This window comes from Sinohyriopsis cumingii, chromosome 5 (assembly GCF_028554795.1).
Source record: "Sinohyriopsis cumingii isolate HCF-2022 chromosome 5, ASM2855479v2, whole genome shotgun sequence".
NCBI classification, from domain to species: domain Eukaryota; kingdom Metazoa; phylum Mollusca; class Bivalvia; order Unionida; family Unionidae; genus Sinohyriopsis; species Sinohyriopsis cumingii.
In genome coordinates, this window is record NC_142965.1 from 109,360,135 (window position 1) to 109,377,929 (window position 17,795).

A 17,795-nucleotide genomic window follows, 5' to 3' on the forward strand; every position below is an offset into this window, starting at 1 on the left:
TCTGCCACTGGTAGCGGTTTATAGTATGATATTCATTTCTTTTTTAATTCGATTTTTAGCGACCACATGCAGTGAATCTAATCAAATATTATCCGATCGGAACATGGCCTCAAGTGTCTGAACCATGCGGAAGTAATACTTATCTCAAAATTTATACATATAGCTTAGTATGTCGAAATCTTATCTAAAGGCAAACTGTCTTGGGATAAAAGACGACTGCATGTTTGAACATTTCTTCAGACGTTGACAATTGCGAATCGTAGGAGAAATTTTATAAGTGCAGTGTGTGAGCAGAAGCACTCCGAATGAGTAAGTAGCTTCAATAAATTTAAAATCTTTATTGTTTATTAGAATTGCCATACGTCTTCACTTCCCCCTGGCATGTCCTCTTTTACGATCCTTAAATGTCAATACAGATACAGCCTATTATCTTAAGTGTCTTTTTTTGTTGAAAGTTCAAACATGATATCCCAATTGTTTCTCAAACCGTCACGTAGTAACTGGTTTACCAGTAAAACAAGTAATTTTATTTTATTTGTTTTCAGACCGGAAACGGACCATATCCACTATTTTAAATTATGAGCTAAAAGTTGTCATCATATGGTGGGTGGGTGTAGTATAAACAAAATACCACGTAAAGCAAGTAAAAAGTGAGAAGAAAAAAAAATTATTAACTTAAAAAGATACAATGTAATTGTAAGACCTAAAATATATAATTTACTGTTGCATTTTACGCGCAATAGATAACGAACATATTGAAACATAGACACTGGTTTGCAGATTTCCCAACATGACTTCATGACAATGTACCCATTTTTTTACTTTTCACTGAAACACCTGGCGTTGTTCAGACATTACCATATGCATTCATCTTGTTATTGAAGCGTTGTGTGCACTGGTGCGTTCACCAATACCGCAAGCACTTACTGATTTCACATTAAAGTACGTAAGACATTATTAATATTCTCGACTACACGGTGCTGATGTGGATATGAGCATACTTACCAATAAGTTTACTACTGGTGTTGTTGTTGGTGCTTATCCTGGTGAACTTGTGATTTGTGAGGATGAAACTGGCAAACCTAAAACATCAAACGTAGGCATTCAATAAATAATTGTCAAGCTCAAAAGGCGCTGTGGCAAAGAACGTGGCTGAAGTCACTGAAAACGCTAAAAGCAGAGACAGCAGCGTTTTATTTGAGTTCATCAAAAAGTATTTTGATGATGCTAATATTCCATAAAGACAATACATCCAAAAGAAGAAATTGCTTACGTTCCCGCATCACCACGTGTGGTAAGTTCATCTACAGTATACACATTACAGATCAGAAAAGGAAATATAGTACTTCATCGTAATAAAATAATAAATGGTCAAATTATTTTTGGTGATGTAAATGGTTTTGACGATCCTAATTCTAGCACCTTAACAGCGCGCGAGTCTGGATCGTATTTGTTTATTATATCTGGTTATTGTAGTGGATGAAGTCAAGTAACAATAATCAGCCCGGCGAACGACTATTAATACGTTACGAACCCGACACCGGTGCTCCAAAATCTTTTGTATATACGACATCAATGTCATTGATAGCCAAAGATAAAATTCGGTTTGAAGAAATGCACGTCCATCCATACGACTATTTAACGTTCTTTGGCGTTTCTGTTTAAGATTAAATTATGTCATTTTTATATAATAATGGATTCTGACCGTGGTGTTGTGCTTGCGGAATTTACCCATGGGGTGCTATATCAATTAACAGCGGATGCATTTTGATCATAATTATGTTCCACGTGTCGACGAATATCTACGTCAGAGTGGTGTTACCAGGCCCTCGCATACAATAAAGGATAATAAAGTTAAGCATCAAATAGACCGTGATCGTTGGAACACCCTGATGTACTTATACGAGGCCAGCTCAGTGTCATATCATTAGTACGTGAAAGCGCCGAAGCGTTGTCTGCATCACCAGATGCAAAAGCACTCCAGGATATTTTTTAAAATGGCTAAGTAGAATTCACCGGTTTATTTACCCCAGTTGCATTTGCCATCCAATATTTTAAACCAACATTGACTCAGCTAAGAAAATAAAGGACTGTTATTCAACAAGGACGTACTTTTCTGTGTAACAGCTATTGGACAATTAACAGCGGATGCATTTTGATGATAATTATGTTCCACGTGTCGACGAATATCTACGCCAGAGTGGTGTTACCAGGCTCTCGCATATAATAAAAGATGTATGTGGTCACAACAGCAGTCAAATCGAATCGAGACATGAGCACCGAATTTTGAAATAGTAACATGGATGTATACAGGAGGGGTTCAGGTGCTTGGCTGCTTGCAGAAGGGAACTCAGCATACATTCACTAAACTCATCTATGTATATATGTAGGTACATAGGTAGGCTGGTAGGCAGGGATGACACCGGATGGATGGATTGTTCTTGTTGTTGTTGTTGGGTTTAACGCCATCTTTCAGCCCAAGATAAGCTATACAAAAGTGAGTATTTAATCTGTTCGACTTTATAATTGTTTTAATAAGGTTTTTTGGAAATCAAAAAAAAGATTACATGACAAACCTCGTGAGAGTGGGATACAGGTCGTAACGCACGTTTGGTCAAATTACTGATTAAACTAAGAATAATTAAAAGGATTTGAAGACATTTACATTTCCCTAAATCCCTCTTCTCTTAAAATGGAAGTGGTTAGTAATATGCTATTCATATCTTTTTTAATATATTTTAAGCGACCACATGCAGTAAATCTAATCAAATATTGTCCGATCGGAACATGGCCTATGTGTTTGAACCATATGGCAGCACAGTCACTTAATTCCGGGGTAAACTAATCATGTGTACACTCACCAATTAACACAAGGTAACTAACCTTCGCCGGTCACAATCTGAACCTTCGATGACTCCGATGGAATTTTCTAATACTATCTGCGCATTCAGTAACTCGTAATGTACACCACTGTAAAGAAGACACTCCACACATTTAAACCATTACCATTTAAGCAACCTTACTGATTCTGAAGGGCCTATTTTGCAAAAGGTTTATCCGTTGCTTCGTGTCTTCCACACACAGGCGAAGCAGCAGAGGGGGCGAATCGGACATTTTGTCCAATCGTTATTTTGCTTAATTATTACTTTCTGCACTCAACGATCTAGTGTCGTCAGCGCCTGGTAAAAAAAAAACGACGACGTCGTTGGGGGATCGTCGCGTCGTCATTTGGTTTAATTAACACCTTCTGCGCGTCGATCCCCAGCGTCGTCAGCGTCCGGTAAGCACATCGACGACCGCGTCGATGTCATCGCCCCCTCTGCTGCTAAGTGGTTATTTACAATGAAAATTATTTACAACTAACCGAATATTTGGTCAAGTCCGATACGATATCGTGTCCGAGGATCATGTAAATTTATCGTTATGAATCCATGTGGGGTCGACTGAGCATGACTAAAAAAGTTTCGAAAAACATTAAAGTCCATGTCACCGCCGCACCATGTCTGCCAAATATTTCGTAGCGTGTGTGTATCAACGCCGTTGAATACAGCAAGAATATTGCAGTTATCTCTGATTACTTTTGGAATCTGAGTGTATCGTTGAGTGACATATATCACGTCAGTGTTTTTATGCCTGCCTCTGGAAAATATCCTAGCTGGGTTCTTTTGATTGTCTAACATAACATCATCGTACACGACTAGATTGTTAACGTCGCCATCAATATCATCAATACCCGGTGCATCATTGATATCCGTAATAAACTCAATAACATTCTTTTTAGCGATCGCTGATGCATTCTCGTTGAAATCTTTCAACACCTCGTAGCATCGTTGATCATCTACGCTAGGAGCAACCAAATACAACTTATCCCACTTCATCCATCTCATTATTAAATTGAGTAACAATTGCGTCTTGCCGGATCCAGATGGTCCGATGATAATCATCCGGATCGAGTTTGGTAACGCTGCAACATGCTTAACTGGTTCTCTTGTTTTAGTCGCCGAAAAATCAATTATATTCATATCTCTATACATAAATTATGGATCTATATTGTGTGAAGTGTAGAGTGCGTACTGGCACAAATGATATGACAACCGTTACGACAAGAAATAACAGATCGGCGCTTACTGGTAAGTGTGTACAATGCGGTACAAAGAAATTTAGATTTATTTCTATTAGACCCGGAGATGTTTTAAAAAAAAGCGAGGAGGTGACATCGCAGCCAAATTGGCAAAACTCCCCGGAACACCGTGGGCAAAGTATCCAGGAGAAAAACACCTCCCAGGATATAACTACTGTGGCCCCGGAACACGATTAGATATTAGACTCGATGCTCAGGATCAGCCCAATCCAGGTGAGTATCCGATAAATGCTATTGATAAGGCGTGTCATGCTCATGATGTTGCTTACAAAAGTAGCGATCTGCAACAGCGTCATATCGCGGATGTAAAATTAATTCACGCGCTAAATGCTATTCCTGATAAATCCGTCAAAGAAAAATTGGCCTCATGGTTGGTAAAATCGGCTATGAAAGGTAAATTAATGATTGGCGCTGGTAATTAATAACAATCATCCAAGAAAAACGATGGATTCCATCTATTATTCTCCGAGAGGATACTGGAAGGGGAAGGCCGCAATTGGTAAGCTTGCAAGCGCTGCAAAGGTAACAAAGACCACTGCGGCTAATTGGTTATCCAAACAGGCTATATGGCAAATCTATCTACCACCGCCTAAACAAATCAACTTCTCGCGCTTTGATGTCAGCGTACCTAATGAAGTTCATCAGGCTGATATACTATTTCTGCCGCATGACAACGGTTACAAATACGCGCTAACCGTAGTTGATGTTGCGAGTCGATACAAACAAGCGGAGCCGTTAAAAACAAAGTCGGCAACTGAAGTAGCCGCTGCGTTTGAAAGAATTTATCGAAGAGGCCCTCTGCGCTGGCCAAATCTATTACAAGTTGATCCCGGTAGTGAATTTCGCGGCGCTGTTTTATCAACGCTGAAACATCATAGCGTCGCGATACGACGAGGTCATACTGCGCTACATCGTGATCAGGCAATTGTTGAACGATTCAATCGGACTCTCGCTGAACGGTTATTTGGATATCAATACGCGAAGGAATTCATCCAAGAAAAACGATCTCGTGAATGGGTTAAAAGGTTGCCAGGTGTAATTGCAGCGTTAAATAACGAGATTACCCGAGCAATCAACATGAAGCCCAGCGACGCGATTAAATACGAGTATATACCCGGAAAATTAAAACTAGATAGCGTTTCCAAGCCGATTCTCGGCGATGTTACCGTGAGATATCTATATGAACCAGGAGAGCTTGAAGGCGGTAAAAAAAGGGCTACCGATCCTATTTGGAGTGTTACCACACATAACATATCAACGATAACACGATCAACTGGTAGACCACCGATCTACAGACTGGATTCAACTGCTCCTCAGCGCGGATTTACACGCGAGCAACTACAAGTGATACCTAACGATACTCAATTGCCCCCACGTGGTCTTAACTAGCGCCGTTGCGTCTATTGCACTCAAGACAGGTCAACCTCACATTGTTTTTGACATGACCGAGACTGTTATCGATCCTATCCACGGTAAATTGGCGAGTGTCTTTATCCGAATAACGCCAACTCATTATACAATTGCAACTCGCGCAGTGATTATTCTGTTGTTGTCGTAGCGAGATTATTAATTCGGCATCAATATCAAAACGCCGCTGTTTTTTTTTATCCTGTTGGCGGTAACCCGAGAGTTTTCTATCAATGACGCTTGCATCGATGGTGACTTTGTCGCCGGCTTCGTCAGTGACTCCGTCACCGGCTCCGTCAACAACAATTCTTCGAAGCTGATTTATCCTTCGTACTCGGGACACTGCAAGATAGACTAGATTCGACCATTCGATGCGATTATCAACCATCCAAACAATTGTGTCCGTGATGGTTAGTCCCTGCGAGGAATGTATTGTTGTTGCGTATCCTAGCGTCCACGGGGATTTATCAGCACGTAGCGCGTCCTCGACGACGCTGATATCAACGAGCACAATATCATTCAGCACAAGAATTTGTTTTTTTGTCCCTGACGCTGTCGGGCCCGGGATTTCAACTTCAATGTTCTGCCGCCGTGTGTCAGCGGGTCTATAACACAACGGCACTGGGCGCGTTGGAAACCTTTCCTTATGCAACGCAAACAACCTCCGCTGAAGTGTGTCTCTGACTATCTTTCTGCTCGCTACAATTAAATCGTTTGGTCTCCATGTTTCCCAGAATTCATTTAACGGCGTTTCCGGAATCACCTCGCGGATTATTTCACATTGAATTCTATCCGGCTGTAATCTGATTAGTTTTTTAACCTCGCGCAGTTGTTCATCAAGTGCTCGGTAATCAGTATCGGTTTCTTCATAATAGTCCACAAAACCCTTTAACCAATCATGTGGACCCTCGCCGACAAATGGTGGTGGTTGGCCATGGTCCCCACACATGATTACCGCTGTATTCGCGCGCAGCAACCACTCAAGAAACATTTGTAAAGTATCTAACGAAACAGTACATATCTCATCCCAGATGATAATGTCGGGAATAAATTTTTCACCCATTCGATCAGGAGTCCACTCGCCGCCGCTGTATCGAAAAAAGCTGTGATAAGTAACGGCGTCAACATTTCGTTGTTTTATCTCTCGCGCTAGTCTATGGGTCGGTGTAAGCACGATTATACTTGCCCGCGTTCGAAATAATTCAATTGCCCGAGTCGTCTTTCCTGACCCGCCACAGCCGCTTAAATAAACTGTTTTGTGTCTACAAATTGGATCAGAACACGATGGTGCATTAGACCATTCTGACAATTTATCACCGCGTAGGTAATTGTTCTCAACGATGACATTTGCTGACGGGGAATAATCGCGTCGTATTTCATTTTTAATTCTCCATGTACCCCAACTCTCGTCCGGACTAGTAAACTCGGCTACGTTTCCCTTATACGCTACGTCTATATAAAATGAATCAACGGCTACTCTAACCGCGGTGTCAGGAAATCTATTTATCATCGAGAATAAATTAATAGCGGCATAACCCAGCATAGACGCCCTCAAATGCGGGTATGCCGGGCTGTCTCCATCGCTGTAGGAAACAACTGTACCCAACTTTGTTCCATTGGACAAGAAAGCTGTTTTGCAGTTCACGTATCTATTTTTCGCCACTGCGTCCTTGATTACGAAATCATATTCTGCGTCATCTATAATCAGCCGTGAGCAATATCGTTTGTAATCGCAGTTTTTTCCACCTTGTGTAAACTTACCAATTATTCTTCTACCGAGATCTTTTGCCTCGTGGTTTCGTTGGTTGAATATCCTCCTGGACCATTCGATGATATATTCCTCGTCGGCATCAATGTGTTTTCTGGATTCATCAATTATGCTATCTAGACGCTCTGGTTCTGGTAACCAGACTTCAGTCTGCGCCCGGTATGATATAATCGCGTCACTGACAATCAACGAAACTAGCATGCTACAATCAATCATATACCGTAGCAGCGCTATTGGCAACCACTTCTTTTCAGCTATGTGTCTACCGATCCAAATATAGCAACAGCGATGGAGTCCTGCCGCGAATTCAAATGATACTATGCGAGCGAATCCGGTTAAATCAAAATCAGGCAGTGGTCCATTAATAGCAACACGAGTCATTTCATGTCTGGGGTGTCCAAATCGTTTGAAATACTCAGCGGCGGATCCATACCCGAGAAAACTCGCTGGATAACAGGCAACCATATCAACCGAGATCATAGCGTCGCGGTTGTATTCAGTGTTCCATAGTCCACCGTGATAGTATTCCAAACAACTGGATTGTACATCTGGTAAAAATTCCTTGCGCGTTGGTCTCCACGCATTTTTCCTTGCTGCAACATGAGCTACAACCGATGGAATCGTAAAACAATTTGTTAGCAGTTGTTCATCATGCTCCTCAAATTCTATGGCAGTTTTTTTCATCTTGTTGTGAAACGCTTCAGTGCGGTATAATTCACCGTTTGGTCTTACAAACTGATCAAAGGTATCCGCATCGTTTTCAGCGCTGCGAAGTAACCACACTGATACAGGGTCGTTTTTACACAAACAAGCAATAGCATCAAATAGTTTCCTCTCCGCGAGAAAACCATCCCGGGAGAATTCTTCTCCTAAAAATTCTTCGGGTATATACTTTACTGTTCTATCCCGTGGAAATATTGTGATCGCGGGCGTCCATGCGTGTTCGTTATGATCAATAATTTTGATTGGGGCTCCCTTCGATTTATACTTCGATTCGTATAATACTTCACCGGTTATCGTTGTAACGGTTATTGGAAATCTCAGCGATGTTTCTAATCTCGCTATGTCGCTGATGGTTGCTCCACGCTCTTTTACGGTTAGTTCCCACTGGTTGATTTTGCTACGTCGTAAATCAGTCAATTTGTTTCCTCGACACGCATTTGTAAAATGCTCTATTACTCGTTCTGCTACACAATTTATCCCCGTTGACTGTTTCATTGGTTTAAGTTTTCCGATATCAGGTTTCTTATTTAACGGATATATTCCATAAACAACTGCTGTTTCAGGATACGCTCGTTCATAGTATGGTCTGTCAATTCCGGTTAACAGTCCCGGCTTGGAGTCGCGGCTGACAATGACTGTTTTCTTGTCGCTGAGAACCGGTTCAAATTTATCACGTATGATCCAATCGCCTGATTTCACCCGGATAATGAATTTTACTCTGAAGAAATACTTTTTACCGTCAAGTTGTGATATTATCGTTGCTGCGCGGTTGTCGTTCATGGTAGCATCAACAACACCATCAATTCGAAATGTTGACCAACTATGAGATGCACCATCACGCTTGAATTCATTAATACAATCGCGTATTTTATTCAACAGGGTTTTATCGTTTATTAACGCTTTTGGTGTGTCCTTGAGGACTCTATCGAGATTGAATTTAATATTTTTCCAGGGCTTAATTGCTGCCAATCTCTCAAACTCATCCATATAATTAAAACAAGTATTTAAATGAAAGAATATAGTATAATGAATCACTGCAAATGGTTGATGATTGGGTCGACAACCCCGTGCAATAAATCATGTAGAGGTGAATTCTGCGGGTATCATTTACAAAGCGTTCGTAATGGTTCTCTTGGCCCCCTCCCGTGCTTGGTTTGTCACGTCGGTGTAAGAGGAAAATCGCAGTTGTGTATTAATTGTGGCGGAAAGCGATACAGGGAACTAAAACGCTATTATGACAAGCGAATTAAAAACGCCGTCATTGACCCTACCGCAGACTTCGTCATCAAAACCCCCCAAGACTACGTTGAAAGATTCATAATTAAACCAAATAATAAATTAGACAAATAGTATTATTATACAAATGGACCAAGAATTTCAGCCGCATCCTGTGCTCGTCAGTTACGAGGCATCTCGCGACGGCATTGTTAGAAACCGCAAACTGAAGAAGCCGGTTGGTACCGTAAGTAATCAGGGGTATTTGATGTTTGGTGCCGGAAAAAAGAAGTATTATGTTCACAGGATTGTATTTGAAGCATTCAACGGATTAATCGAAAATGGGCTTGTGATTGATCATATTAATAATAATAAGACTGATAATTCTCTTACAAACTTGCAAGCTATCTCGCAAAGTCAGAATACCAAAAAAGGCCAAACCGGTAAATACCCAAAGAAAGCAAAACCCGTAAAGTCATTTGATACAACAACTCACGAGGAAAAAATATTTCAGTCGATGAATGAGGCAGGAAAATATTTTGACATTTATATCGCCTCAATACGATTTGTTGCAGAAGGAATACAGAATTCAGCGATCTCAAAAAAGACCGGGCATAGAATTCGATTTTCATATATAACAGAAATCAGCGAGTGATGAAGTCACCGGCGCCTATGGCGCTGACGAGGTCACGTCTAACGAATTATTAAACACCTTCGGGATTGATACACGGGGTTTCATTTTTCTTTTTATTTAAAAACAAGATGTTTTATAAGAATAATGAATATCGAAGACATCAATAATATATTAGCCGAGATTTCAAAATTAAAAAATCAAGGAATTGAATTATCTGATGGTCTCGACAGTGAAAAAATATTATCCGATTATGAGATTATTAACGAACAGTCGAAACGGGGGCGTTTTACCCTGGCCCGCGAGTATTTTTTCATAAAACGATTACAACATACGATCAATGAAAACTTGTACCACAATGACGCAAATGCATTCATTGGACTATTCACTGCCGTTGAAATAATACGAAAAAAACTCGGACGTGTTTATGAACGACGCCGGGAGATTTCTAGTAAGATCAAAAACATTAGAAGGATTATAGACGGAGCCTCCGATGACGCACTGGGCGGGAAATTAGAAATTGCTTCGCAATTGCAATAATGGTAGGTGAATCACTCACTACTCGGCTAGCCAGAGAGCGGCTAGCGGCGCTTAAAAAGTTCATACCGTTACGGGACAGGGTCCGAGAACAACTTCAAACGCGGCAGCAACTACAAACCGATTTTACTGTTGGAAGCGAACAACTCTTTGCCCCGGTAACTAAAGCGACCAAAGATGTTACGGCGGCAACTGTGCCCGTCCTCGATGCGCTTGAAAAGATAGCGGCAGAGACAAAACAAACAAAAAGGTCTTTAGAAACACTCCCTGCGAAAATAGCGGCTGCTACAACACGGAGGCCACCACCACTCGCTATAACCGAACCACAAGAACCTTATGTTACAATGGCCGACGAGGAAGAACTAGGCGCTACTGCGAAAGAACCAGAAGAAGAAATACCAGAAGAAGAAATACCAGAAGAAGAAATACCGGAAGAAAAAGAGGGGAATATACCCCGTATTGTACTCAAGAAGAGCACAATAGATCAAATTAGAGGCTTCAGCAACAGGGAAGAATTAATTAATTTTGCTGCCAACAATTTTGCTAAGAGCATACGAGATAAGAAGCATATCAATAGCGGTTACGAGAAAAATATAAAGTCGTTAAAAGACTGGGCAAGAATAGTGTATTTAGCGAGTAAACATAAAGATGCATTACCACATCGTAGTAAATCCGATTACGACGCATTCCACAAGGAAGTTAAGAGTATAACACCAAAAAAAGGAAAAGGATACTCTGTTGGTAAAGAATCCTACGGCGTTACCTGTCCTGGTAGTGTTCTCAGTGATATATCACGGCTAGAGGTACTAATTGGAGGAAAACGAGCCGGAAATAACTCTCCGGAAATAATCAATGAGGCCGCTGATATTTGCAAGCGTTTATTTGCAGGCGGTATTATGGACATTAATGCATATCGAACGCTCATAGACGAACTCGTGGATGATTAATTGGAAAACTAGTGTTTTTAATAAGGATGATCATACACTACAACCACAATAAACCAGTACTCGTCTACGTGGTAAACTCGCGATTGCCTGTTTACCGCGCGTACTATGGAGATGGTCTCGGTAGCACCATTGCGGGGTTATTTACAAGAATGGCTCCAAAAGTAGCGCCGTTAGCCAAACAATTAGGAATGAAGGCTATTGATGTTATTCGTGATAAGGGTATTAGTGCTATTGGAGACGTTGCCGGAAAGGCGCTTTCAGCCGCGCGGGACAAACTAATGTCATTGGTGAAATTCAGGAGAAAAAAACAGAAACCACCGGTAATGCCATCAACGACAGTGATGCCTGCAAATGTCAGTAAAGTGATAAATAACGCCGTGGAAGAAAAACTAGCGTCGTTGGTAAACAATAATCAAGATGACATCGCAAACATAATAGCGGGAAGTGGTTTAAAACCACGACGATGATTTAGATGCATCAGCGTATTATTAAATAAAATGTTTAAACGAACAGCTGACCCGGCGTTTGATATGGACGCACCAGTGCACAAGGATGATTCTGTCCGTAATTATCAATTTTATTCCTATCATGCAGTACAACCCGACATACGATCGCGAATTGAACTTCAAGTCCATGATACCAGTAAATATTTTTTACCGTGTGAAGCGTTTATTGAAATCGAAGGAGAACTTGTAACAGAGGCCGATACTCCTGCTGTACCAGCACCGTATCCAGATGGTACCAAAGTTGGCTTAGTCAATAACGGCGTAATGGCGCTGTTTGAGAGCGCAAAATATCTCATTGACGGGCGAGAGATCGAGTCTATAGAACGCGATGTTGATGTTGCTACAACAATAATCGGGCTAGCAAGATATTCAGACGATTATACAAGATCAGCGGGTCCATCTATGATGTTTGCAAAGGATACTAGAAACACTGCTGGAAACTCGCAATTTGTGGTAAGACGACCAAGAAATAATGCTAATAACAATGATGCTGATGTTGAGAATATGATTATAAACAGCGATCCTAATTTTAACATCGGAGCTGCAACACGCATATCAATGTTAACAGGGGCGCGTAGATCTTTCTCATGCGCGATTCCACTGCATCATATATTTGGATTTTGTAGGAACGTGCGAAAAGTTATCTACGGAGCAAAGCATACCGTGGTGCTTGTGCGAAAAGGTGATGATAGAAATGCAATTTGGAGAATTCCAGCGGATCCTGCAAATCCAAATAATGACCCTGGTAAAGTCGTTTTAACTAAAATATTATTGTGGATGCCAGTAATGACTCCATCCATTACCACAGAGGCACAATTGCTATCCTTCATGGAGCAGGGAGGAAAATCATTACTAAGTTGGCTAACAACAACAACAGATACTAAGCAATCAAATATCAATGGTATATTCACATGGAACCTGGCATCACAACAAGGCATTTCGGCTCCGCGTCATATATTTGTTGCGTTGCAGGATATGACGAGAGTTGATAATCAATTATTCAGCCATATGATATTTGATCGATTAGGCGTTACTGACGTCTCGCTGAGAATAAACGGCCAGCAGGAACCATCCGAGGATATACAACTTAATTACGGTCAAAACCATGTCGCACGTGTGTACCATCGGTTGCTGTCATATATGAGTCGTGATCAAAACGTCGACACTGGTTTGCAAATATCACAATATGATTTCAAAGAACTATATCCGATCTATTACTTTTCGCTGGAACATCTTGATTTAACAAGACAGTCCGTCGTTGATATACACTTCCGAGCTAATGTAACTCGCGGCGTTATTGCTAATTATAGAGCTATTGCTGTCATCCTCAGCGATAAATCAATGCTGCTAGAAGGTGCTGGCGGACGAATGAGAATCGTTGATGCGCCAGTGGAAAACATGTAATTGAAAGCACAAAACGCGTTTACAATAAAATGTCGTATAGTGTCGTCAGTGTAGAGTTGACTGATGGTCAAGTCAAGAAATTACGATCAAAGTCGGCTAAACAATGCGGAACCACAATAACGCTGAAGCCGTCACAGATGGCAGGTGGTAATCATAAGATATCGTTGACGGCGCGTCAAATAAAACATTTCAATAATGCGATGAAGAATAAAAAGGGTGTTCAAATAGATTTTTCAGCCGCAGCGATTAAAAACATGGAAAAGACCGGTGGGATATTTCCGCTGTTAGCTGCGATTCCGGCATTAATTGCCGCGGCCGCACCAGCAGTGGCTAAGGCGGCGGCGTTGGGGGCCGTTGGTACCGCGGCGGGAATGGCATTGAAGAAGGCAACCGGGAAAGGCTACAAAAAAAAACGACCCGTAGCCGGAAAGGGTCTAAGACTACCGGGAACCCCGTATTCATGGTACTCGGGAAAGGGTCTAAGACTACCGGGAACCGTTTATTAACTCGGGAGTCAATGACTCCTGAGTCTATGACTCCAATGTCTAATTTTGATTTAATAGATGCCGCCGACGCGTTAGCGATAAAAAACTTCAGAGGTGTTTTTATGAGGGATCAATTACCGGCGGCACCAAGGAATATTGAAACCGGTATAATTAACCTCGATGGGTCCTCCGGAGCGGGAACTCATTGGGTTGCATACGCGATTGATCCGCGTGCGATCGTCTATTTTGATTCATACGGGTTAGCCCCGCCGAAAGAGTTCATGCGGTATATCCGGGCGTGTTCAGCCCGGGCGTGTTCAGCCCGGGTTTTTTATTCCACGCTGCCAACACAGCGATTAAGCGACCCACCGATATGTGGCCGCGAGGTATTGAACGTACTTGCGGCGATTTCATCATCGCGAAAACCACCTCATGTGGTTGTAAACGAATACACTAGTGGGGTCGTAGAAGCTCAACGGATTTTAGAGAATAACATTTACAATAATAATGATTGATATTTGGGGACGACCGGTTTCGGCGCTGAAAAAACCCACGGAAACGCCCGCCACCGATGACATAAAAAAACTAATTGAGGATGAAATCGCTGATACGTTGAATTTAACCAGTGTTGACCCAGATGAAATAGTTGTATTTCAAGACCGCCAGGGTAAATTGAAATCCAGTAATGTGTCACTGAATGATGTTTTAACACGACAGCGTGATACCGCCGAGGACACTATCGCGCTGTATACCAGCGACGGACGACTCAAACCGGGTGAATCCATCTTGACGATAAATGGAAAAATAAGTACACTTGGCGACAATTATATAACCATGTCAAATTCGTTAAAAGGTTTACTTAGTGAAATTAAATCGTATGAAGAACGGATCGTGTTGACGCTAACGAATTTCGACAATGTGCGACACATTGTCGATAGTTTTTTTCGGGGGCCCCCGACGGCAACCGAACCGAATTTTATAATAATAACAAATGCTATTTCGGATCTTATGACGCTGCCGGGCCAATTTACCTCGTTACGAAAAAATGTTAACAGGATCGATGACAACTTTGATAAATTCTTTGGTAAAAAAAATACCAAGCCGGATGAGATTACAATAACTATAAATGATATCACTGCGTATGGACAGAGAATAGAAACAATCAAAACTGATGTTGCAACGAACAAAAGGAGTGTAGACGTGCATGAACGGGAAATAGGAATAATCGGCGCTAATGTTGCAACGATCATAAATAATGTAGACTCACATGGACGGAAAATAGAAACAATCAAAACTGATGTTACAACGATCATAAATAATATGAGCGCGCATACACAGGAAATAGGAACAATCAAAACTGATATTGAAGCGAACAAAAAGGGTGTGGACGCGCATACACAGGAAATAGGAACAATCAAAACTGATGTTGAAGCGAACAAAAAAAATGTAGACGCGTATTGGCGGGGAATAGGATTAATTAAAACTGATGTTGCAGCGAACAAAAAAGGTATAGACGTGCATACATATGAAATAGAAACAATCAAACTTGATGTTGCAGCGAACAAAAAAAGTATGACCGAGAATACACGGGAAATAGAAATAATCAAAACTAATGTTGCAGCGAACAAGAATAATATAGACGCGAGTTGGCGGGGAGTAGGAATAGTTATAACTGATGTTGAAGCGATTAAAGACAGACTACCGAGAATGGCAGAGCAACTCGAAAAAATAAAAACCCCTCATGAGAACATCATCAACACAGTATACACAATTCGGCATGGATCATTCGATTGGACTCTTACACAGAATACAGTAAATATCACCGCAACTGTTAAGGGCATTTATCGACTGACACTGGTTTCAATGATGCAGTTTAATATATTATCGTCGAGTTCATCCGGGTTTAACAATACAATATCAACAATTATAGACAAGGACGCAACTGAACCGTTTACAATTTATGCCGTTGATGGAAATTTAACCAGGGCAAACATTACATGGTATGTGGAATTTGTAGCGAATCTAAGTAATTAAAAACACTAGCTCTTTTAAAATAAAAATGACCACCAAGGAAATTGAATCAGAGGTATCACCGACGTCACATCAATATCGATTCGATACCGCAAAAGAATTTTCCGCGAACTTGAAAACGCTTTCCGAACAATACCGTGCAAAAATAAAAAAATACCGCCGAAAAATAACCGCCATCGACGCGGTCGTGTACTCGGTATCGGGTATAGTAGCTGGCGCCGGTGTTATTTTATCCACGATGACCACGATAACCCCGATCGCTGTTCCAATCGCTGTCTCCGCGATGACAACAGTTGCTGGAGTCGCCAACGCAATCACTAGGAAGATATCATCGTGTTTTCAGAAAAAACTCAACGAGTATACAGTAAAACATCAAATAGTATCCGACGCATACTCGAAATTATCCGGGTTGATCTCGTTATCGATTGATAATTTGTTCGTATCCGATGTTGAATTCTCCACGATGGTCCAGTTATATAGCTCCGCGATGTCAAAAATCGAGGATTTTCAACTGGAAGCCGAAACCACCCGGTTGTTAAAATTAGACACTAAAAACAACGAATAATAATAATGTCGCTGAACCCCGAAGGGTTTCAATTACTTCAGCGGATCGCGGAGAACACCACTCCGGTACAAACAAATATGATATCGATAACGTCAACGAAACCCGAATTTAGTGTGAACTTCCCATCGCCGGTTCCAGTGAAGGAAATAGCGCTGGCAAAATTGCGAGTATATCACAGTTGGCCTAATATTCGAGCGGACGCATTTAACGGACAACAACCTAATAACTCGCTGGTTTTTGCACGGACAAATAAACCCGATGGGACCCCAGACTGGGAGGAGGTTACAATACCAACTGGGTCATACCAAATAGAACAAATCAATAAAGAATTTCAACGCAGGATAAAATCGATCACAGGAAAGGAATCAAAAATCGCTATTACGGTTCATGAACCGACGTTATCGTCGACGATTGAAATAAGCACACCGGGGTATATGGTTGATATCTATAACAGTTCAATAAGAACCATACTAGGATGGCCTGAGAATCCACCCGCTGACACCCCCCCATCAACTATCCTCAGACACGATAACGGAGATGGTGGTAGGCATATTGCTCCATACAACGTAAATATTGCATCGGTGATAGCGATTAATCTAGTGTGTGATGCTATCGAAGGAAGTTACCAGGTGGATACCAAGCAATCAAATCAGGCTCAACAGGGATATATCCTTTATTCGTTTTCACCAACAGCCCCTCCGGGATTTTTAATCGTTGAGAGTCCGATTAATCCGGTCTATATGCGATGCCATGATCGGTTTTTAACGAGAATTAATTTTAGAATTACCGATCAGTCAAATAACCTAATTGATCTGCAAGAGGAGGAGTTAGTGATCACTCTGTTTGTAAGATCATTGTAAATAACCACTTAGCAGCAGAGGGGGCGATGACATCGACGCGGTCGTCGATGTGCTTACCGGACGCTGACGACGCTGGGGATCGACGCGCAGAAGGTGTTAATTAAACCAAATGACGACGCGACGATCCCCCAACGACGTCGTCGTTTTTTTTTTACCAGGCGCTGACGACACTAGATCGTTGAGTGCAGAAAGTAATAATTAAGCAAAATAACGATTGGACAAAATGTCCGATTCGCCCCCTCTGCTGCTGGCGACCATTCCAAAGATCAACTTACGGTCTGCTTCAGAGTGAATGCGTTTATTGGGCAGTATGTATATAAACAACGAATACATATAAATTAGAAAGATCAATCTTAAAATTAAAATTAAGTTCAATTCCTTTCAGGATCATTTAGTCAATATTATTTAGTATAATTTTTCAACTAACCTGTTCATTTAATATATTTTACGTCTATCATAGCGGTCACGACGCTTTAACATTTACATAAAAGGAGAGACATTCCAAATTTGATATATCGAAAAGAGGGAAATTCTAAATATTTTTTTCTTAAATCGGAAATCGTTAAACCCAAACG

General features: G+C 41.2%; 1 protein-coding gene across 3 annotated transcripts in view; it reads left to right on the top strand.

Annotated features, from left to right (window-relative positions):
- The first annotated feature begins 201 nt into the window (after positions 1-201).
- The window catches only part of LOC149799970 (alpha-mannosidase 2x-like), an 89,105-nt gene continuing 71,511 nt past the window's right edge, over positions 202-17,795 (top strand). For 2 of the 3 annotated variants that reach the window (XM_089959490.1, XM_089959491.1), the window contains exon 1: positions 202-309. The gene's annotated coding sequence lies outside the window, so the exon portion shown is untranslated. The remainder of the gene's footprint in view (positions 310-17,795) is intronic. The other variant, XM_089959492.1, reaches the window with a different exon arrangement.